This window comes from Oxyura jamaicensis, chromosome 3 (genome assembly GCF_011077185.1).
Source record: "Oxyura jamaicensis isolate SHBP4307 breed ruddy duck chromosome 3, BPBGC_Ojam_1.0, whole genome shotgun sequence".
Classification (NCBI taxonomy): domain Eukaryota; kingdom Metazoa; phylum Chordata; class Aves; order Anseriformes; family Anatidae; genus Oxyura; species Oxyura jamaicensis.
The window spans coordinates 106013685-106020954 of NC_048895.1; the positions used below are offsets into that span (position 1 = coordinate 106013685).

At 39.7% G+C, this 7270-nt stretch overlaps 1 long non-coding RNA gene across 1 annotated transcript in view; it reads left to right on the forward strand.

Moving 5' to 3' along the window:
* The first annotated feature begins 722 nt into the window (after nt 1-722).
* LOC118165254 overlaps nt 723-7270 on the forward strand; it is a 173268-nt gene continuing 166720 nt past the window's right edge. The window contains exon 1 of the long non-coding RNA XR_004749944.1: nt 723-785. This is a non-coding gene — a long non-coding RNA (uncharacterized LOC118165254). The remainder of the gene's footprint in view (nt 786-7270) is intronic.

Genomic DNA, 7270 nt, shown 5'->3' on the forward strand with positions numbered 1-7270 from the left:
TGCTTATCTCTATAAACCTTCTCAAAAATCTAGACTTGCTGTCCAAATGGCTGCTGGGGTTTGTTATCTATGTGCAACAACATAGGTGAAAGAGGAGCTTCTGACACCTGTTAAGGAACAGCTTCTGTGAGATACCATGGTTGGTAGGAAAAGACTTCAGTAAATTAGTATCGGGCTTACTAGGAGAGGATGGTATTTTTATTTGCACACAGAGGCTGCTGCTGTATTTTTTCCAAGTTTATGACTGTGTCCACTCCTCTTGTAAAGATTTCCTTGTTTGTGCACAGCTGTAGAGGCCTTACAAGTGGGAGAAATTCTTCATGCTGCAAGTGCATGAGGGAGTCTGCCGTTGCTTTTCCAGGCTTCTGAGTGGGAAGCTCAAGACCGCTCAGTTACTTGTCAAGAGGGACTCCAGAAGTACTAAATCCAGCCCTTTTTTTGCTGCTTATGGGAAAAAGGGTTACTTTTGATGGCAGAATCAGGCTGAAAGCTCAAAAGTTTGGGCATAAAATGAGGAGGGCTGTCCCCATAGGGGCAGCCCTCCCCAGAAGCCCCTCTGCCTCTGAGATTACTGAGGGAAATAGTGAAACCCAGACTCTGCCACCCAGGTCTAAAATAATGACATGAGAGACAAAACTCCTTCGGAGCCCAACAAATTTCCACTGAAACTGAACCCGTTGCTTTAATGCTGTGCAACCCACCCCTTACTCCTACGCTGGCCCCTCCGCCTCAGTGGCTGGTGAGGCACAACCAAAATGGAGGACCCCATATGCCTGAACACCCAGGTAGCGAGGGGGGACGTGCTGTTTTTTGCTGTTTTTTGCTGTTTTCTGTATTTTTCAGGGCATATTGTTTATTTGGGGGGTTAGGGGTGCTGATGTAGGGCCCTCTATCTCCATCAGGCCCTCTCCACGCAGGCTGCCCGCAGGATTTGCAGCCCATTGTTCGGCCACGGTTGCCACAGAAACAGGAGCAGCTGCTGGCTGACGGGCCTTGGCTGGCAGCCCCGGACAGCTCGGCCGCCCCGGCCGGGTCCTGCGCCCCGCCAGCCGCTCACCCTCCCGCTGCCGGCGGTGGCACGCCAGACTGTGCGGGATAATGTTTACTAACATCGGCCACATGGCTCCCTCCGTACCGTTGCTCTGCCCAAAATGTGTCAGTCCTAGTGGATTGCCAGGCAGCCGGCCAACCCGTCTGCAACGTGCTGAAAAATCTGTCAGCAGGGGCTGCCGCCCGCAATCTCATGGGGGATCCTTCTTCCCCAGGGGCTGAAGTGCGCTGCACGCCCTCCTCATGGGGCACTGTGGATTATATACATCTAGAGACCTGTGTATATATGCATATGTGGATGTTTAGGGTGACTGGGTCTGACCCCACCGCTTCAGAGGAACTTGTGGGGTGGCCGTCGGGGCAGTGTGCGGTGGTTTCCTTCCCGGCACAAAAGGCTCCCGTGAATGTTGTGCTTAACCCTGCTGATAATGCCGGTGGGGCTGGAGTGTCCTAGTGCCGGCAATATTGTTTAATGTGTACTTTTACTGGCATGTTGTTTCTCCAGCAAATTTACAGCATGAGATTACTGCTGGAGCTGACCTTTTTTCCTTCAGCCAGGGTAATGAATGTTGCTATTTAAATGCTGTGCCTCCATAGCCCGTGTGCTTTAGTTTTTAAAAGAGTAGCACAGTACCCAGGGGAAGCCTTTTGTTGCCCGGCTGTGAAAACTGAATACAAGCTGTCCTATTGGAGGCTGGAGAGGCAGAAAATAACCGAGAATAGATTTATGGAGTGTAATTTAGCCTAAATCATGTCACAGAGATAGAAAATATGGATTAGATCCTGAGCTGGTGTAAATCAATACAATTCTATAGAGCAATGATGCTTACCATAGCCAGGAGCTGGCCCTTTCCTCTTAAAATGCAGATGAGCACCATCCAGCAATAGTGAGGAATAGTTTAAACTGGGTGAAATGGCAGGGAAGTTTCCTGATAGGCAGAGCATAATTGCTTAAATTAGAATATGCTAAATACAGTGATGTCAGTAAGGTGCCTTGGAATCCTTAAATATATGCAACTACTTTAGGATTTATAAACTCAGAATGGCCAACTCCTGGAATACAAGGCCATCTAAAGTAAAATGAATATATAAATGCAAAACCGTTGGAAAAGAGCCGTATTGCCTCATTATATGCCTCATTATTGCCTCAAACACATCTTGCCCCTAGTAAGCTTAATTTATGGAAATAGTTTATGGCAAATGGATCAGAAAATCCAAAAATTATAAATATGGGTATTATTAAACTTCAGTGAGATGTCATAGGAAAAAATGCATATTCATTTTAACTCATCCTATCATTAAACTGATAGAAAATTAGTCTTTTTTTTCATAACTATAATCAGTTATAGCAAGAAACATTCCAAAAAAGAAACAAAAAGTTGTGCTAACACTTTATATGATTTATTTATTTAGGATTTCTATTAAGCAGTTATTAAACACTTTTGAAATGGGACAAGAATGATGGGAGATAATTATAAAAATGAAAGCCTGGACTTATTTTCGCTGTCTGTCCTATACCCCTCACCCAACTCCATTTCTCTGTTATTAGAGGGAATCTTGGTTACTGTTGTAGTTGTGGATGTGAATTCAAATACTATTTTAAATGTAGAGTCACTTGTTTATAATAGTAGTCCCATACACGCAGTATTCTGCAGTGGCTCAACAGACCATTAGACAATATGATTAACACTTTGATCAAGTGTAGCAAAATTTCAATGTCACTACCTGAGGTTCCATGTTCCCACTAAATGTTCGAGTCTTTCTCCCCAGTAAAGTGAAATAAAGCAATGTGTCTACGTTTTGCAGATGGGGTCCTAAACTGCTAAAAGAGAAATGACTTCATTTTTAGCAGGAGGTTAATTTTCTGTGATTTCTCCTAGACCACACCTAAATCACAATCAATTAAAGGAATAACTTAGCTACAACAAACTATCACTGTACAGAAATACCGTAACTGGCGCCTGGTGACCCAATACACCAACCAGCTACATAATACACCAACCATGCTACATAAGGATATACCTCTAAGCTTGGATTACAAAAACAAACAAACAAACAAACGTGCAGCATTAGCATCGTTAAGATCTGCCTTTTTAGAGCTGCAGTGAATTTTTAGGTATTCATTGGATTAAAAAAAAAAAAAAAAGGCAAAAATAAAACAACCAGTGCCATATCTCAAAAGAGTTCACAGTTCATCTATCTTTTAATATTCCAGTTAGCACAACAGCAGGACTATTATTGAATGCAGAGATATTAGACACAGGTTACCAGTAATGCATCAGTACCTTAACTAACCTCTGTAGTACCTCTAAGAAACTTTCTGAATAACACAGTATAAAGTAGAGTTATAAGGAAATGTGGCCTTGGTCTGTGATTTTCTTGTTTTGTTTTGCTTGCTTTTTGTTTTGTTATTTAGAAAGCTCTGATCCTAGAAGAAGCTGAACAAATAATGACAGACATATATGTTAAAGAAGCAGCCAGAAACCTCTCAATATAATGTGCATGCCAGGAATATTGTCAAGCCCCCACTGACACAGGCTTTGATTCAGGGCATTTACAACATAAAAACAGAAGAGCTGTGTAATTTAACAACTTGAAAGGATTGGTGTTGAACTGGTAATGTACAAGCAAATGAAGAGGGTGATAAAATTTCTGTCAGGTAAAGACAGTCCCAGAAAACTTTTTCCTTTCTAGCAAAGTATTGTTTTTCTCTTTTTCACTTTTTACTTTTCTGTTTTCTTTTTGGGCAAAACCCCCAAATTCTAAAATTAAAGGACTTAAACAAAATAAACAAGAAAAGTTTGCATGTTTTAACTTATTCTTTCTTTTCTTTTCTTTTTTCTTTTTTTTTCTTTTTCTTTTTCTTTTCTTTTCTTTTCTTTTCTTTTCTTTTCTTTTCTTTTCTTTCCTTTCCTTTCCTTTCCTTTCCTTTCCTTTTCTTCTTTTATTTTTTCTTTCTTTTCCTTTCTTTCCTTAATTAAACATGGACATTTTCATTAAAATTTTTGTTTTCAGTGAAAACTATTTCTATTTTCTTATCATCTTGTGTGAATGTCACCAGCAGGCCTGAAACCTGTGTATCTGTTCATTAGCCAAACATGAAGGCAGGTTGGCTGCTGCTAGCGCAGTGTCTTTAATTATAGCATATTGGTTTCCCTATTTCTGATGCATGCTCTTGACATCTCAGCTATCACAGTGCCATAGGAACTATGATAATTCCCTTTACCCACTCCCTTCATATTTTGCCTTTCAATGGTTCTTTGGTTTACTTATTTATTCCCATCTTTCCCAGAACAAAGCTTCCTAAAGGACTGAGGGAAAAGAAGTCTAAGATCCTCAAGAAGCAAGAGAGGCATGGCCATATGTACTGGGGTATCATGCATAGCCTTGCAACTTGCAAGATCTGCAATTATATTTAGCACTGAATAAAAGTACATTGTATAATTTCACTGTATACCTTTACATTGCTGCTTCATTTTCAAGGAAATTTTTAATTGCAGGATAAAGTTAAAAATCGATGGAAAATTCCATTTCTTCAGCAGCTAAAATTTACAGTCTCATTGTGTTGGCAAGATCATTGTGATGAAAGAGTTTTCTAATACATAACACCTCTGTTAAAATCAAGTTGTCAGAAATATAGTTTTGGATTAAAAAAAAAATTAGTCTTATTGTTACATTAAACTGTGAAAAGTTTCTACTTCCTGCTCTTTATTTCCTTTTCATCCACCCAAAGTAAGAAAAAATACATAATTCACTTCAACACTCAATATATTTTTCAAATTTTCATTTTCAAAGTTTCTATGCTAAATATATTTTTAAAAGAAGGGAAAAAAAAAAAAAGCATGCACAAGTATATACAAAAACAGTTTTGATAAGAAAACAAAAGATTTCATATAACTGAGGGTTGAGTTTGGGAGGGAAGGAGATTGTCTATTGTTTGTTCCACGAGGAAAATGAACACATTTTGCTCCATTCATAAGTCTGGCGACTGTACAGAAGTTCCTATCATCCCTTTTTACTTAGGATTTTGTGCTTGGATTGGTCTCTTGACTGGGGATTTGGATTCACTGTGAGTTCTCCTATGAACTGTCTGAGTGACTTTGTGTAAGTGTCAATCCTGGTGTGAGGTTTGAGGCCAAATTTAGCATCCATCTGCATTGCTTGTTTGTATAAACTCCATCAATTCAGTTTTGGAACAATCCTACTAATACTTCTGGCAGGCTGGTGGTCTCCCAACTCTTTGCAGCCCGTCCTTCTGCCCATGCTCCCTGCTGTTTCTGAGACCCTCTGTGATATGGTGTAGACATGGCTACAGTCTTTTAGATTGCCCTGTAAAACAAGTTTGATAAATCTTCAACCTTCCATCCACTTTTTTCCTCTCTGTGGAGGAGGGCTGTACAGCAGAGATGCAGGGTGTGGGATTATGACACATGCTTGCCTAGCCACAATGGCCTCAATCTCTAGTTACAAGAGGAGGGATGGCAGTACGACCTCTGTCATATCATAGCAACCTGAGTTTGAACGTAAGCTGCATCAGTGGACATCAGATGGCATGGCTGGAGAGGATCTTTGGGACCATGAAAAAAGAGGAATCCAGCTTTAGCTTGTTGCCATTCTTCACTTCCTTCTGCCATTTTCCTAGCCAGGAGCCTGAGCTCCTTTGCTTCAAAGCAGTATGCCCCACTGTAAAACTTGCGGCAACAAATTTCTATTCATTTGCTAAAAACCATGCCATGGTATCTGCATTACTACTCTTAATTGCAGTAAGTAGACCAAAACTGAATGCAAGCTATAGTCATACCTCCATTATTTATCATGCAGCCATATATCCCATGCTTTAGCTCTCCATGCTCCAGACTGCTGAATGCACAGTAACATTCAGGTGAGAGGCTCTAGATGAATTACTTTCAGCACCCACCTGAAATGCCACCATATGTATAGTTAGGAAAGCTGTTTTGAAACTGGACTCATTTAAGCATGAATTAATTTGGATATTTGACTTGGCAAAGAAGGATATAGAACGTATGCAGTTTCAGACTTTAACATGCACCTGGATATAAAAAGTATTTCAACAATGAAGTAAAAAGAAATTCAGAAATATTAGTCAGAACAGTGCTGAGAAAACACAATAGCTTGATTTTTTTTTTTTAAATGATGCCTATATTATGGAAAAATATTATTTCAAATAGAGACGAATATACTGTGCAAAACTGGGAGGCATTGTATTCTTTGTGTTAATAGAAAGAAACCAGCACAGGGAAAAAGCTGTCATGGTAATTTGTGAAAAAATGTGGGTTAACTAACCTTGAAGCAGAACCTTTTAAAAATCATCTTTTTAATGCTGCTCCTTAGAGCAAACACTCCTTTCTGGAAAAAAGGAAAAAAAGAAAAAGGCAGAAGATGGGTTCATAATGTTTTTGTTTTGAATGGAGCCAAAACCTGCCTGGCTACTTTTAACTGTATCAGAGTAAACACTTCATACATGAAAAACAGGCTTAAAACAATTCTAATATGTATTCGGAGCTAGAACAGTTGATCTATGCTGCTTAGAGGAGTTCAGCTGTAAGGTGAACTTTTATAACAATCATTAGAAAATAAATTGCTGTGGTTCTTTTGTTCTATGCCAGAGAATAAAAATCTCCACCTTTTTTTTTTTTTTTTTTTTTTTCTTTTTTTTTTATAAATGCTATTTGCCTCTGCAAAAATCCTTCTATGTAGGGGCTGGATAGTCTTGTAAAAATTTAGCTTTAAAAAGCATAGTAAAGAGCCAGGCTGCTCTGGAAGCAGAGCAGGCAGCAGATGGTGACCCCCATTTCATGTTCTGGTTCTGTGCCCTTGCTCCATGAAGATTTAGCTGCAGTGGACTTCTGCTGGAAGACTTCATGTCCCACACCTGCAGCAGCTCCAGGAGGCAAGCTTATGCAGGAGGATGGAAGCCAAAGAGACTTATGCTCCGTGCCTCTTCTCTGCTACCAAAATGACAGGCGGAATGGCCGTCAATATACACTTCCTCACATATACTCCAGTATTGTCCAGCAGTTGTGTAACAGAGCTTGTTAGGTCTTGATACGCCTTTTATGATCATTTCACACAATAACTACTGAGACTTGGGTTTGTACAATTGATTACCCTTGCACAGACCTTGTAAAAAGACTTGTGTAATTTCTGTTCTGTTCTATTCTATTCTATTCTATTCTATTCTATTCTATTCTATTCTATT